General features: G+C 33.4%; 1 protein-coding gene across 4 annotated transcripts in view; it reads left to right on the forward strand.

Moving 5' to 3' along the window:
* KCNJ16 (potassium inwardly rectifying channel subfamily J member 16) overlaps positions 1 to 15,171 on the forward strand; it is a 141,691-nt gene that overhangs the window by 42,927 nt on the left and 83,593 nt on the right. The gene's annotated exons all lie outside the window — the stretch shown is intronic.

A 15,171-nucleotide genomic window follows, 5' to 3' on the forward strand; every position in this document is an offset into this window, starting at 1 on the left:
CTTAAAAATGCTGCAGAATAAGCAAAAAAAAATTCCTCCATGAGATAATAGCTTTTATAAAGAAGGTTAATCAAAATGAATTTACATATTTTCCATGTCAATCAAACTATCATTGATATATTTTACAGAGGTAGACCACCTAACATTACAATTTAGTGGGATGAACAAAATTTAGAATACCAAGAATACCAATATGAGAAAAAGAATTGGGATTGAAGTGAGACTAGAGAGTCCTAGAGAGTCTATGTCACATACTTTATTATACATTTTGGTAATGGTAAAAAATGTTGGAAAAGTATATCAATGGAATGGGATAGAAAGATAGGAAACATAACTGAGCTCAGAATAATCCAGTGTTAAATAGGCCCAAATGCATAAAATATTTAGAAAATAATATTTATTTGACAGCTTTCTGGGAAATCTGGAAATCAGTGGGGTATAATGCATACCAAATTCAAAATGGATATATAACTTGAACATTAAAGAAAAATTTAAAGAGAATCAAATCAAGTGTTTTTCACAGTATAAGTAAGTGTTAAAACAAAGGATAAAGGATATTTCAAGAGATAAAATAATGTTAACTATATGAAATTCCAAGTTTATATATAATAAATAATTCAGCTACTTTTCATTCAATTAATTTTTGATGATACATTGCTATAAGATGGGAAAAGAAGATATCAACTAAGTAAAACTATTTGCATCAAAAATCTCTGAAACAAATTTGATATTCAAGACATTGGCAACTAACAGAATTGCTGCACTTTTTGTAGTATCAAAGGAGTAGAAATAGACCATTTATCAATTGAGACATAATTAAGCCCATTGTGGTTCATGATTGCAATGGAATATGACTAATTGAAAAAGCAATATATGTTATGACTACCAAGTAGCATAGAACCTATGTGAACTGATAAAAATAAAAGAAGCAGAATCAACAACATCACAAGCAAATGAAACAAAGTTATGCCTGAGCTTGGCTAGAAAGAAGAGATATGAGAAATATGAATGGAAGCATTGCTTATAATGTAAGATTTCTAATGCTAGATAGTTTTGCTGTCTTTTTAATCTTTCCTTTTAAAATTCTTTTACAAGAGATAGCTTTGGGGAAGAGAAATGTAATTAGAAATATTATTACTTTAAAAATATAGTCATATAGTCATAGAAGTCATTTTAAATAAAAAGGAAAAAAATATAGGATCTAAAGTCAAGAAGTCTTGGATTCAAATTTGTTTTGTTCATTGATAAATGAAAAAAAATCACCTTTCCTCTCTGAGTCCATTTTCTAATCTATAAAATTGTAATTTTAAAAACCTAGTTTTGCTACTTCACTTGTCCTCTGTGAGATTCAGATTACCCATATGTAAAAGGAGAGGTCACCTTTATGACCATTCAGGAAGTTTTTAAAACTAAGTTTATGATCCTGATAGCTTAGATTTCTTATCAGAATATTATTTGTTTCAGTAGCTCTACTTTTTTATGAGGAAAACAATTTGTTTTTTGTTGTTGTTTTAAAGCTAGTTTTGTATTAATTAGTTCTTGATCAAACCAATGGATATGAGATATTGACATTTTGTGATAGATTGTGATAGGGGAGGAGTAAAGAGGGTAGAGAGAAGCTAGGAAGTTGCCTGAGTTCTTCCTAGTTTCCATTGAAAACAACATTAAATCAAACCTCTAAGAACTGGAGTGACAGAATCCACCAAAAGCCAAGGCAGAGTGAAACAATTTTCCAACATCAGTTCCTTGTGGGTAGCCTTGTAATATAATAAAAAATGACAGTTCTACCTAAATTAATTTACTTATTCAGTACCATACCAATCAAACTGCCAAAATTATTTTATGGATTTAGAAAAAAAATGACAAAATTCAAATGTAAGAACAAAATGTTAAGGATATCAAGGGAATTAAAGGAAAAAATTATAAAGGAAAGCGGCCTGACCATATCAGATCTAAAACTATATTATAGAGCAATAATCATCAAAAGTATTTGGTACTGGCTAAAAAATAGAGTGGTGCTTCAGAGGAATAGATTACATATATAAGACAGTAGTAAAACACTAAAGTAATCTAGTGCTTGATAAACCTAAAGACTCCAGTTTCTGGAATAAGAACTCACTATTTGACAGAAAACTTCTTGGAAAATTGGAAAATAGTAAAGCAGAAACTAGGGATAGACCAACATTTCACTTGCTAAAATAAGATGAAAATTAGTACATGATTTAGACATAAAGGGTGATACCACAAGCAAATTAGGAAAAGAAGACAGTTTACCTGTCAGATATGGAGAAGAAAAGAATTTATGACCAAAGTTAAGACCAAAAATTAGATAAAGAACATTATAAAATGTGAAATATATCATTTTACTGCATTAAATTAAAAAAGATTTTGCACAGATAAAACCATACAACAAAGGATAGAAAGAAAACAGAAAGGGGGAAAATAATTTTTATAATCAGTGTCTCTGTTAAAGACCTTATATATCAAATATGTAGAGAACTTAATACAATTTATAAGAATGCAAGTCATTTCCCATTGATAGTCAAAGGATAATGAATAGGCAGTATTGAGATGAAGAAATTAAAGCTATCTAAAGTCATAAAAAATGCTTTAAATCACTATTGATTTAAGAAATACAAATTAAAATAAGTCTGAGATAGCACCTCATGGCTATCAGATTGCCTAATATGACAAAAAAAAAAAAGAAAGAAAATGATAAATATCTAAAACAGTATGAGAAAACTGGGACATTAATTCACTGTAGGTGAAGTTGTGAACTGCTCCAATTATTCTGGAGAGTAATTTGAAACTGCCCAAAGTGCAATGAAACTGTGATTTTCATTCTTCAATACATCACTATGTCTGTATCCAAAAGAAATCATTTTTGGAGAGGATCTAGATGTACAAAAATGTTTATAGCTGTTCTTTATATAGGGGGCAAAGAGGGAATGTTCATTAATTGAGGAATGACTGACCAAGTTATAGTATATTAAAGTAATGGAATATTATTATTCTATAAGAAATGATGAACAACCAGATTTCAGAAAAATCTGGAAAGATTTATATGAATTGATGTGAAGAATAAAGAGCAGAACGAGGAGAATATTGTATACAGTAACAGCAACATCATACAATATCAATATAATTACTTAGCCATTCCTAGCAATACAATGATTCAAGACTGCTCCCAAAGACTCATTATAGAAAATACTATCCGCATCCAGATAAAGAACTCTGTAAAGTCTGAATTCAGACTGAAGGTTATTATTTTCACTTTAAAAATATTTTGTTTTTCATAGATTTTCCCTTTTATTCTGTTTCTTATTTTACAAAGTGACTAATGTGGAAATATGTTGAAAAATCATTGCACTATATAACCCATATAGATTGTACGTGGTCTTGGGGAGAAGGGATCAGAGGGAGGAAAGAAGAGATGCCCATCCAAATGGGGTTAAGTGTTTTGCCCAAGATCATACAGCTAATTAGTGTTAAGTGTCTGAGGTCCCATTTGAACTCTGGTCCTCCTGACTCCAGGGCGGTACTATATTTACATCATCTAGCTGTCCCCTCAAAAATTAAGGTATCATTGTGATGGGATTATGGAATTGAATCATTTTTAAAAGAAAAATTAAGTAGAAAACAATTGAGTGTTCAAATCATTGTCTCTCTATTACCTTTGGCTACCTTATTCATATTTTAAAAAGATGCTTGATAATAATAGGCAACAAAGAATATAGCAGGAATTAACAACAATAAAGTACATGTTTAAAGAAAAGTTTAGTCTGGATAAAGCAAGATAAACCATTTATTTTAACAGACAAAGTAGTAGCTCCCACAGAAATAGAGAGTATTTTGATTAGTGGTTTTGCAGAATCACAGCAAAGGCTTTATCTTTTTGAAAGGAAAAGGCTAGTTTGGATAAGCAAGGTCTTAACATTTCAGCTATTGCCTCTGGGGACGCAAAAGTTCTCAGATTCTCCCTCCAAACACTGCAAAAGTCTCAGAACAGTCAGGTTTCTCATCAACTTAAGGAAAGTTCAATTACCCTTGTCTAGGTTAGCCAAAACAAGAAGATGCACAGACTAACTGGAAATGTCTTGATTTTGAAAATTACCTGATAGGAATTAAAAAAAAAATCAAAGGAGACCCATGAATGGAAAATTCCTTTGCTGGCTTCCTGTTCTCCTTGAAATGCTAACTAAGGTGGGATTGGTTTCCAGCTGCCAAAAGAAATAACATTTCTTATTCTTTGAGGGGAGGAGGGAATGGAAAAAGAGATGTAGGCCTTTTTTCTGACTTTCTTTTCCTCCTTCAAGTTTGGGAAAAAAAAGAAATGAAAGACTGGAAAAAGCACAAGGGATTTTGTAAATAAAGACAATTGTATAGAACAAACATAGAGTTTTGTCTGAAATATCCAGCTGTGACAATTAAGATAATCAGGGCTTTGGGTGCCTTAATTATCCACATAATTTGCTTTAGTCCTCCACATTTACATAGTATAGACTCTGATGTTTAAAACAAAAAAGAGAAGGGTGACCTCTTTTGAAATTAGATGATTCCAACTCCTAAGGATTCTGTAATTCATCTTGTTTTTGTACTCTGACTTTCTTCATAAGATAAACTAATAGTTGATAAAAATGTGAATAACATGAGATAAGACTCTGTCACATATGTGGACAGTAGACTGTGACCCATTTATAACATTGGGGAGGTGCCAAGAAAGTCCCTCTGATTTCCTCTGATTTCATTTTTTCATAGCCTGATAGACCAGAAATATTTAATTCAATGATCTCTGTTTATAGATAGGAAAATGAAAACCCCAGCTACAATTTATCTAGTCAATAATGGCTGAAATTCTCCCACTATATATTTATTCATAGGGGTACAAACTCACAGAAATTGTAAGGATTCCCAATGATTGTCTATCCCAAACCTCTCATTTCTCATTGCTAGAACAAAGAAGAAAGCTGACTTTTCCAAAGTCACATAGATAGTATTTGATTGGAGAGTTTAATCTAAGTCCTAAGGATTCAGATCTCAAACTGATGTGTTTTTCTTAGTAATATTTAGTTCAAAATAAATATGTGACATTCACACTGGCCATTCTCTTTGGTAAATGGGAGATTTATTTAGAAGTTACAAACAAAATCAAAAGATACAATAAACACCAGAGATGGTAGATATGAAATAGAGTTGGGAAAACTTATGGTTACACTATCCAGAGTTAATCAGAGTAAGGAAAAAGACAATATTAGAGAGAAGGCACTAAGAGAAAGGAGAGAGAGTAAACTCAAAGGGGGCTTAGTCCTTAAAAGAATTTAGCAAAGACCATCAACATAACCACATCTATTATAGGGGAAATGTAGCCTTGGGATTTCCCAGGCCTCAAGGCACAAAATCAAGGGGAAGAGTCAGAGAGCAACTGGTTCACTAGGTTTCACACCTCTTTAAAGATATGCCAATTAAGATAGCCTGAGAAAGCTTACTTCCTTTTTTGTATGCAATTATAGTTGGTAGAGTTTACATTAAAACTGTCAATTTATGATAATAAGACAGTCTAGGAAAACCTAAGTTCCATCATGGTTGTCTCAAAAGTTGTTGTGAATGTTTTTAAAGAGGCTAACTAGATTGGAGACAGGTTGGATGAATTAACAATAGACTCATTCTACATGAACAAGATTTGGGCTTCTTCATGACAGGGTAAGAGAGTAACATGAATACTGTTTCTATTTAAATGGCAAAAAGCATTGTAATTAACCCAAAAGAAGTACCCTCTGCAGTATAATGTCATGTACTTGAACAACAAAGTCTCTATTTTCTTTTAATCCCTAACATTAAGCACACAGGACCTTGTTCTAGTTTTCAGGTAATAAATGTTTACTGAAGTGTGCAGTAAAGTATAATGTGTAAATTATTAACATATAAGCATAGTTTCAATTATTTAATTCTTATTTGATAGGCAAGTCAAACCAGTGGTAAAGAATCCACAACAGATAATTTTTTAAAACAACAAAGCATAATAAGATAACCCAGACATTTCACAGAGAAGGAAGATTTCCAAAAAGCAAGAACCCCCTACCTCACCAGAAGCATGGAGGCTCTGAGCCCTCACAAATTAAGTTATTGTTTAACTTAATAAGGGAGAGGGCTTTGAAAGAAAGGTGAGGGTTCAGTTATAAACTTTGTTTAATTCATAGAATAGTACAACTATAAGTAGCATGACAAAAGGGGTACATTTGGTCAAAAGCCCCAACCAAGCAAAGGGTGGGATATAAAATAGAAAATAAATGTTTGGATTTACTAGATAGTTCCATATGATGAGGTGCAAATGATGTTAGTGGTAGTGAAGAGGTGTGAGACTTGGGGTGGGGAATCCCCTCTTGTCAGAGAAGGTCCAATATAAAAGAATTCACAAACCCAAAATCTGTGTGACAAGAAAAGGGAATTTTATTGTTTGCTAAGAAGGAAGCTGTCTTAAAGGACAAAACTTCTGAATAGGAATTTGGTAAAGGTGAGTTAACAGATCCCCTGGTTATATGGATAAATGTCAGCTTGGGCCTGGGTGCTGTCTAGGCTTATTAACAAAGGACCATCAGACAGAGATCTCCCATTGAATAAAATAACTTAACTGTTTGGAAGCTTTTCCCAGGGTCTGGGAACTCCCTGAAGGGGATACAGGCTACCCCGAAAAGATCTCAGTTTCAATGGAGGGTGATTGACAGAGATCTCCAATTGAATGAAACCACTTAACTTGGGGAGGACTTGACTGGGAAAGGTATGCTTTTCTCAGGGTTCAAGAGTCTCCCCAAAGGGAAGACAGTTTACATCCAGGCCCTCCTGAAGGTTACATCATTTTCCCCCAAAAGATCTCAGTTTACATCACATGTGTTTGAGGTCAGTGGTTTTAAATATATGGTCTAACATCATAGTTCATTAAAAAACAACAACAACAACAACAAAAAAAACCCCAAGGAATCTGAAAGACCAGACATTCTGATTCTTTCCTTGTAAAAATGAAGAAAGTGAGCACAAAAGGTATTTAAGAGGCTTGCCTGAATTCTATGGGCAATTGTAGAAGCAACTTTTGGAAGCAGAGACCAGATGGTAAAAGTCAGCATTTAAGTATTAAAAGTTTTTGATTTATAATAATAAATTCTTCCCTTGTCTTGCCATCTGAATTATTCTTGAAATAAAAGTGTGACTTCACTTTGATGAACTTTCTCCACCTTGTCTTGCTGAGTGAAATGTAACCAGTTCTCCATGATTCATACTAATGTCATGAATCAGAGGCATGGACAATGCAAAATGGGGAACAAGCCTGACATAATAATTTGGCTTTTGGATATGTTTTGTACTTAAATTTACTTCAAACAAAAGATTAAAACCATACCTTGAAGACCTAATCCAATTTTCCCACCATGTCTCACTGCCCAGCTGTTCTCTGAAGCCTCATTTCATCCTGTGTTCAGGATAACTGCAGCCTGGTTCAATATTCAAGACATATTTAGGCAATGCTACCTACTCTAGAACTTTTTTCCCAGAATACAGAGGAAACTAGAAAAAGGACAATGGACTTAAGGTGGTAGTTTGAATCATACTTCTACCACTTAACTAACTACTTAACCTTATAAGTAACAATTTTCTTACTTGTGCAATGCAGTTTGTTATTATTATAAATTTTTACTGACAGAACATAAGCATGGTATTTTTTACAACATTATCCCTTGCACTCACCTCAGTTCTGACTTTTCCCTTCCCTCCCTCCACCCCCTCACCTAGATAGGGTCTTATACATGTTAAATATGTTATAGTATGTCCTAGATACAATATATGTGTACAGAACCGTACAGTTCTCTTGTTGCATAAGAATTGGATTCAGAAGGTAAAAATAACCTGGGAAGAAAAACAAAAATGCAAACAGTTCATACTCATTTCCCAGTGTTGCTTCTCTTAGTGTAGCTGATTCTGTCCATCATTGATCAATTGGAACTAATATCTTCTCTTTGTCGAAGATATCCATTTCCCTCAGAATACATCTTCATACAGTATTTTGTCAGGTGTATAATGATCTCCTGGTTCTGCTCATTTCACTCAGCATCAGTTCATGTAAGTCTCTCCAAGCCTCTCTGAAATCATCCTGCTGGTCAATTCCTATAGAAAAATAATATTCCATAATATTCATATACCACAATAAAGATTCAATAGAGAAAAAAAGAGTGAATTTGTATATAAAAATGATACTATGGAAGTAATAAATGGAATAATTTGGCAGAATAAAAAGTAAAGTAACTGCTGATATTATAAAATATTTGGGAATCTATCTGTAAAGGGAAAGTCAGGAAATATATGAGCAAAACAACAAAACACTTTTCACACAAATAAAAACATATCTAATCAATTAGAAAAACATTAAGTGCTGTTAGATAAGCCAAGCGAATATAATAAAGATGACAATACTCCCTAAACTAATCTATTTATTTAGTGCTTTACCAATGAGATTCCCAAGAAACTATTTTAATGACCTCGAAAAATGACAACAAAATTCATATGGAAGAACAAAAGGTTGAGAATTTTAAGGGAATTAATTAAAAAAAATCAAATTAAGGTGGCCTACCTGTACCTGATCTAGATCTATATTATAAAGCAACAGTCATTGGCTAAGAAATAGACTAGTTGATCAGTGGAATAGGTTAGGTTCCCAAGACAAAATAGTGAATAACTACAGAAATCTAGTGTTTGGCAAACCCAAAGATCTCAACTTTTGGGATAAGAATTCATTATTTGACAAAAACTGCTGGGAAAACTGGAAATTAGTATGGCAGAAATTAGGCATGGACCCACACTTAACACCACATACCAAGATAAGATCAAAATGGATCCATGATTTAGGCATAAAGAACAAGATTATAAATAAATTAGAGGAACATAGGATAGTTTACCTCTCAGACTTGTGGAGGAGGAAGGAATTCATGACTAAAGAAGAACTAGAGATCATTATTGATCACAAAATAGAAAATTGTGATTACATCAAATTGAAAGGCTTTTGTACAAACAAAACTAATGCAAACAAGATTAGAAGGGAAGTAACAAATTGGGAAAACATTTTTACAGTTAAAGGTTCTGATAAAGGCCTCATCTCTAAAATATACAGAGAATTGACTCTAATTTATAAGAAAGCAAGCCATTCTCCAATTGATAAATGGTCAAAGGATATGAACAGACAATTTTTACATGATTAAATTGTAACTATTTCCACTCATATGAAAGAGTGTTCCAAATCACTATTGATCAGAGAAAGGCAAATTAAGACAACTCTGAGATACCACTACACACCTGTCAGATTAGTTAAGATGACAGGAAAAGATAATGATGAATGTTGGAGGGGATGTGGGAAAACTGGGACACTGATGCATTGTTGGTGGAGTTGTGAAAGAATCCAACCATTCTGGAGAGCAATCTGGAATTATGCCCCAAAAGTTATCAAACTGTGCATACCCTTTGATCCAGCAGTGCTACTACTGGGCTTTTCTTGTGCAATAAGATAATTGTATAAATATGTATACATATATTGGATTTAGTATATTTTAACATGTTTAACATAAATAATAATAATAATAATAATAATAATAATTTGGTTTCCTCATTATTAATCTAATTGCCTTCTTTTTTTCTCTTATTGCTAAAACTAACATTTCTAATACAATATTGCATAGCAATGGTGATATTGGGCAAACTTGTTTTTCTCCTGATCTTATTGGGAATGGTTCTAGTTTATCCCCATTACATAGGAGGCCTTCTGATCATTTTAAATAGATGATACTGATCATTAAGTAAAATTTCATTTATTCCTGCACTCTCTAGTGTTTTTGAAAGGAATGTGTTAGGGTTAAAAAGCCTCTAGAAACAAGGAATACAGTTCAAGGCATGTGGGAGGACCTGAGGGATGAGAAGTTTCCAAGGTACAGGTGAGTCCTATGTGGAGGTGGGGCACAGCCCCAAAAGGTGGTGTCTGATTCCAGGTACAACGCCTCCCTCTTTAGTGCTCTAAAAGCCTAGCACACCTCCCTCCTTCTTCTTGGGGCAATCCCATTATGCCAGATTCCTAGAGGACCGCCCCCTTCCCCCAGATCCTCAAGGGGCTATAAATATGTGCTATCTAAGAATAAAGTTCTCTTACGCTTCACCCCTACCTCCTGGTGGTCTATCTCTATGGGATCCAGGTTGGTGCCTGAAGACGGGTAAGTGTGGCCTAGCCATGCTGTCGATGGACAGGCATTAAGAGTGGCTCTAAGGGGACCATTATTGATCACAAAATAGAAAATTTTGATTACACCAAATTAAGAAGTTTCTGCACAAACAAAACTAATGCAAACAAGATTAGACGGGAAGTAACAAATTGGGAAAACATTTTTACAGTAAAGATTCTGATAAAGGCCTCATCTCCAAAATATACAGAGGATTGACTTTAATTTATAAGAAATCAAGCCATTCTCCAATTGATAAATGGTCAAAGGATATGAACAGACAATTTTTAGATGATGAAATTAAAATTATTTCCACTACTACTGGGCTTATATCCCAAGAAAATACTAAAGAAGGGAAAGGGACCTGTATGTGCCAAAATGTTTGTGGCAGTCCTTTTCATAGTGGCTAGAAACTGGAAAATGAATGGATGTCCATCAATTGGAGAATGGTTGGGTAAATTATGGGATATGAATGTTATGGAATATTATTGTTCTCTAAGAAATGACCAACAGGAAGAATACAGAGAGGCTTGGAGAGACTTGCATCAACTGATGCTGAGTGAAACGAGCAGAACTAGGGGATCATTATACACTTCAGCAACAATACTGTATGAGGATGAGGATGTGTTCTGATGGAAGTGGATATCTTCAACATAGAAAAGAGCTAATCCAATTTGTCAGTGATGGACAGAATCAGCTACATCCAGAAAAGGAACACTGGGAAATGAGTGTAAACTGTTAGCATTGTTTTTCTTTTTGTTTTGTTTTGTTTCTCTTCCCAGATTATTTTTACCTTGTGAATACAATCCTTCCTTTTCAACAACAACAACAACAAAATTCGGTTCTGCACATACACATTGTACCTAGGATATACTATAAGATATTTAATATGTATGGGAATGCCTGCCATCTAGGGGAGAGGTAGAGGGAAGGAGGGGAAAAACTCGGAACATAGGGGAGTACAAGGGATAATGTTGTAAAAAAAAAAAAAAAAAAATTACCTATGCATATGTGCTGTCAAAGAAAATGTTATAATTATAAAAATTTAATTTAAAAAAAAGTAGCTCTAAGGGGAGCTACCAGGTTATAGCAGTCCATTAGAGATGTAACAGAATGGATGCTGTATTTTGTCAAATGCTTTTTCTGCATCTGTTGAGATAATCATAAGAATTTTCTTAGTTTGATCACTGATAAAGTCAATTTTGCTAATAGTTTTTTTTTAATATCAAACCATCCCTGCATTCTTGGTATCAATCTGACTTGGTTATGGTGGCTTATCCTGGGAACAACTTGCTGTAATCTCTTTGGTAATATATTATATACGATTTTTGCATTAATATTCAGTAAGGAAATGGGTCTCATATTTTCTTTCTCTGTTTTGACCTTACCTAGTTTAGGTATCAGCACTGTATCAGTGTCATAAAAAAGGAATTTAGTAGGACTGCTTTCTCTATTTTTCAAAATACTTTGCATAGTATTAGAATTAATTATTCTGTAAAAGTTTGATAGAATTCACATATAAATCCCTTAACTCCTGCTGCTCAACTCAGCAGGGGTTAACTAGAGTCTTACCTTCACCAGGTCTTTGAATGTCTGAATCGAAGAATGACTTCAAGAGGCCCCCCACAGAACACCAGATACACACGAATATGTAGCAACAAATCTTTATTCTATTATTTTACTACATAGAGTTCCCTCAATCCTAATGCTCTAATCCTCCCCTCCCCTTTCTACAACCCCTTTTGTCTATAGTTCCCAGGTCAAGTGTAGAGAGTGTCAGAGCCAGGTGCATAATCAATCAAGAGTGAGCAGGGCTTCCACCGGTTTGATGAGGCTTACTCAATGCCCACAATGCCCTGTTGGGCTCAGGTAGAGTAAGCCTCTGAGTGCTTCAAACTCTGCTCTTGAGATTTATCCTCTACCCTAAGAACAATCCATCTAGCCCTGAAACTATTTTCTTAGAAATTTGTTCAATTTCTTTTTCTAAAATAGGATAATTTACCCAATTTATTTCCTCCTCTGTTAATCTTGACAATCTATATTTTTGTAAGTATTCTTCCATTTCACTTACATCACCTGATTTATTGGCATACAGTTAGGCAAAATAACTCCTAATTATTTCTTTAATTTCCTCTTCATTGGTGGAAACTTCTCTTTTTTATTTATGTTACTAAATTTTTTATTTTCTTCTTTCCTTTGTCTAATCAAATTAACTAAATAAAGATTTGTCTCTTTTGTTTTGTTTCATAAAACTAAGTCTTAGTTTTGCTTATTAGTTCAATAGTTTTCTTGCTTTTAATTTTATTAATCTCCAGTTTTTTTCCCAGAATTTAAAATTTGTTATTTAATTGGGGGTTTTAATTTGTTTTATAACTTTTAAAAATTTTTTTACTTGTAAACCCAATTTATTGATCTTTTCTTTCTCTATTTTATGCAAGTAAATATCTAGCAATAAAGACTTTTAGCAATAAACTTCCCCTAATAACTGCTTCGATAGCATGCCATTAATTTTGGTATGTTGTCTCATTATTGTCATTCTCTTGGATGAAATCATCAATTGTTTTTATGATTTGTTGTTTCACCCACTTATTCTGTACGATTAGATTATTTAATTTCCAATTAATTTTTGGTCTATTTTTCCCTGGCCCTTTATTACATGTAATTTTTATTGCATTGTGATCTGAAAAAGATGGATTTGTTATTTGTACTTTTCTGCATTTGACTTTGACTTTTTTGTGCCCTAATAAATGGTCACTTTTTTGTAGGCTCCATGTACTACTAAGAAAAATGTTTATTCCTTTCTGTTAGTTTTCCCCAAATGTCTACCATATCTACCTTTTCTAAAATTCTACTTACCTCCTTAATTTCCTTTTTTATTTATTTTGCAGTTTAATTTACCTCTTTCAGAGAAAGCAAGATTTATATGTTTCAATAGTATAATTTTGCTGTCTATTTCTTCTTGCAGCTCTCTTAACTTCTCCTTTAAGAATATGGATGCCATGCCACTAGGTACACATATGTTTAGTATTGATATTACTTCATTATCTATGGTACTATTTAATAAAATGTAGTTTCCTTCCTTATATCTTTTAATTAGAGTTATTTTGACTTTTTGTTGATCTGAAATCAGGATTACTATCCCTGTTTTTTTTTTTTTTTTCACTTCAGCTGAAGCAAAATAGATCCTGCTCCAGACATTTTTTTTAACCTTTCCTCTGTATGTGTCACTTTGCTTTAAATGTGTTTCTTGTAAACAACATATTATAGGATTCTGTCTTTTAATGCAGTTTGTTACTGCTTCCATTTTATGGGAGAATTCATCCCATTCACATTCACAGTTAAAATTATTAACTCTGTATTTCCTGCAATCTTATTTTCCCCAAGTTATACTTTTTCCTTTCCCTTTTGCCCTTCTCTCCAGTGTTTTTCTTCTGACCACCTCCCTTTACAGCCCTCCCCTTTTATATCCCCTTCCCGTCTTATTCCTTTACCATAGTACTTCTGTTCTTCCCTCTATTGGCTTTCTTCTTTCCTTTCCCTTTCCTCTCCTATTTCCCTATAGAGTGAGACAAACTTCTATGTGAGGTAAATATTTCTAATATGCTTTCTTTGAGACAAATTTGATAAGAGTAAGGTTCATACAAATGTCAGCTCCTTCCTTTTCTCCAAATGAAATTATATATATATATATATATATATATATATATATATATATATATATATATATATATACTTACACCCTCTAAGTATACTCATACCAAAGATACAGTTCTGAAGAGTTAAACATATCATCTTTCCATATAGGGATGTCAACTTTTTTTAATTTTTAAAAGAAACATTTTTTTTCCTGTCATTTACCTTTTAGTGCTTCTGTTAATTTTGCATTTGAAGACCAAATTTTCTGTTCATCTCTGAGCAAAGGGGAAATTGTCCCATTTCCTCTACATCTGACAATAGCTTTATGCTACTCTGGGGCTGGTGTTTCTGATTTCCATGCTTGGTGGTCATGGCCAAATTCTTGTTATGCTGGGGTTCAAGGGCTCAATATTTGTCTTTTGTAGTTGTGTTGGATGTCTCACAGCTAGCCTGCTGATCCATTGGCTTTTGAACAAGGACAGAATAGCCAACACTGCTATATTTTGGCTAAGAGCCTCTGGTAGATTTCTCTGGCATGAAAACATGAGATTATCCTGGGTCCCTGCACTGTGCTTGCACTCAGCCACCTTCCTCCCCCCCATCCCATGGCAAATTAACACAGTCCTTTCTGAAGTTCTTCCTAAATAATTTCTGCTTGAAATGTGTTAGGCTACAAATAGTTGTGGGTTCTGCCATTCCAAAACTGTTCAGAGGCTTGACCTGGTGTTGATCTGAGAGAAGACAGGAAGAACTCAAAGAAAGACTGCCATGTTTCTGCCCTCTCCTCCCCACTTGTTAATTCTCTAGGACTCTTTAATTATACATTTTATCATCTGCAAAGAGGTATAATTTAGAGTTTTTTGCCTATTTCTTCAATTCAAAGTGTAATAGCTAGCACTTCTTGCACAATATTGAATAACAGTGGTGATAACCTTTTTTTATCCTTGATCTTTTTGGTTATGATTCAGATTTTATTCCCATTACAACATTATCATTCTTTTTTTTTGTTTTAGAGACAGTATCACTTTTAAGAATATCTTCATATATTCTTATGGTTTTAGTGTTTTTGTTTTTTTCAAACTCTCATTATTCCCACAGTTACATAAAATGTCTTGATGGTTCTAGTCTTGTCTCCCTTTAATCTATCCTTTACATTGCTGTCAAGTAATTCTTCCTAAAGCAAAAATTAACTATGCAACTCTCCTGCTCAAGAAATAACTTCCTACCACCTCAAGGAAAAGTATAAACTACTTAGAATAGTGCTAGATTTTGAAAAACTTCAAATACCTTA

The sequence above is a fragment of the Sminthopsis crassicaudata genome, chromosome 4 (genome assembly GCF_048593235.1).
Source record: "Sminthopsis crassicaudata isolate SCR6 chromosome 4, ASM4859323v1, whole genome shotgun sequence".
NCBI lineage: Eukaryota > Metazoa > Chordata > Mammalia > Dasyuromorphia > Dasyuridae > Sminthopsis > Sminthopsis crassicaudata.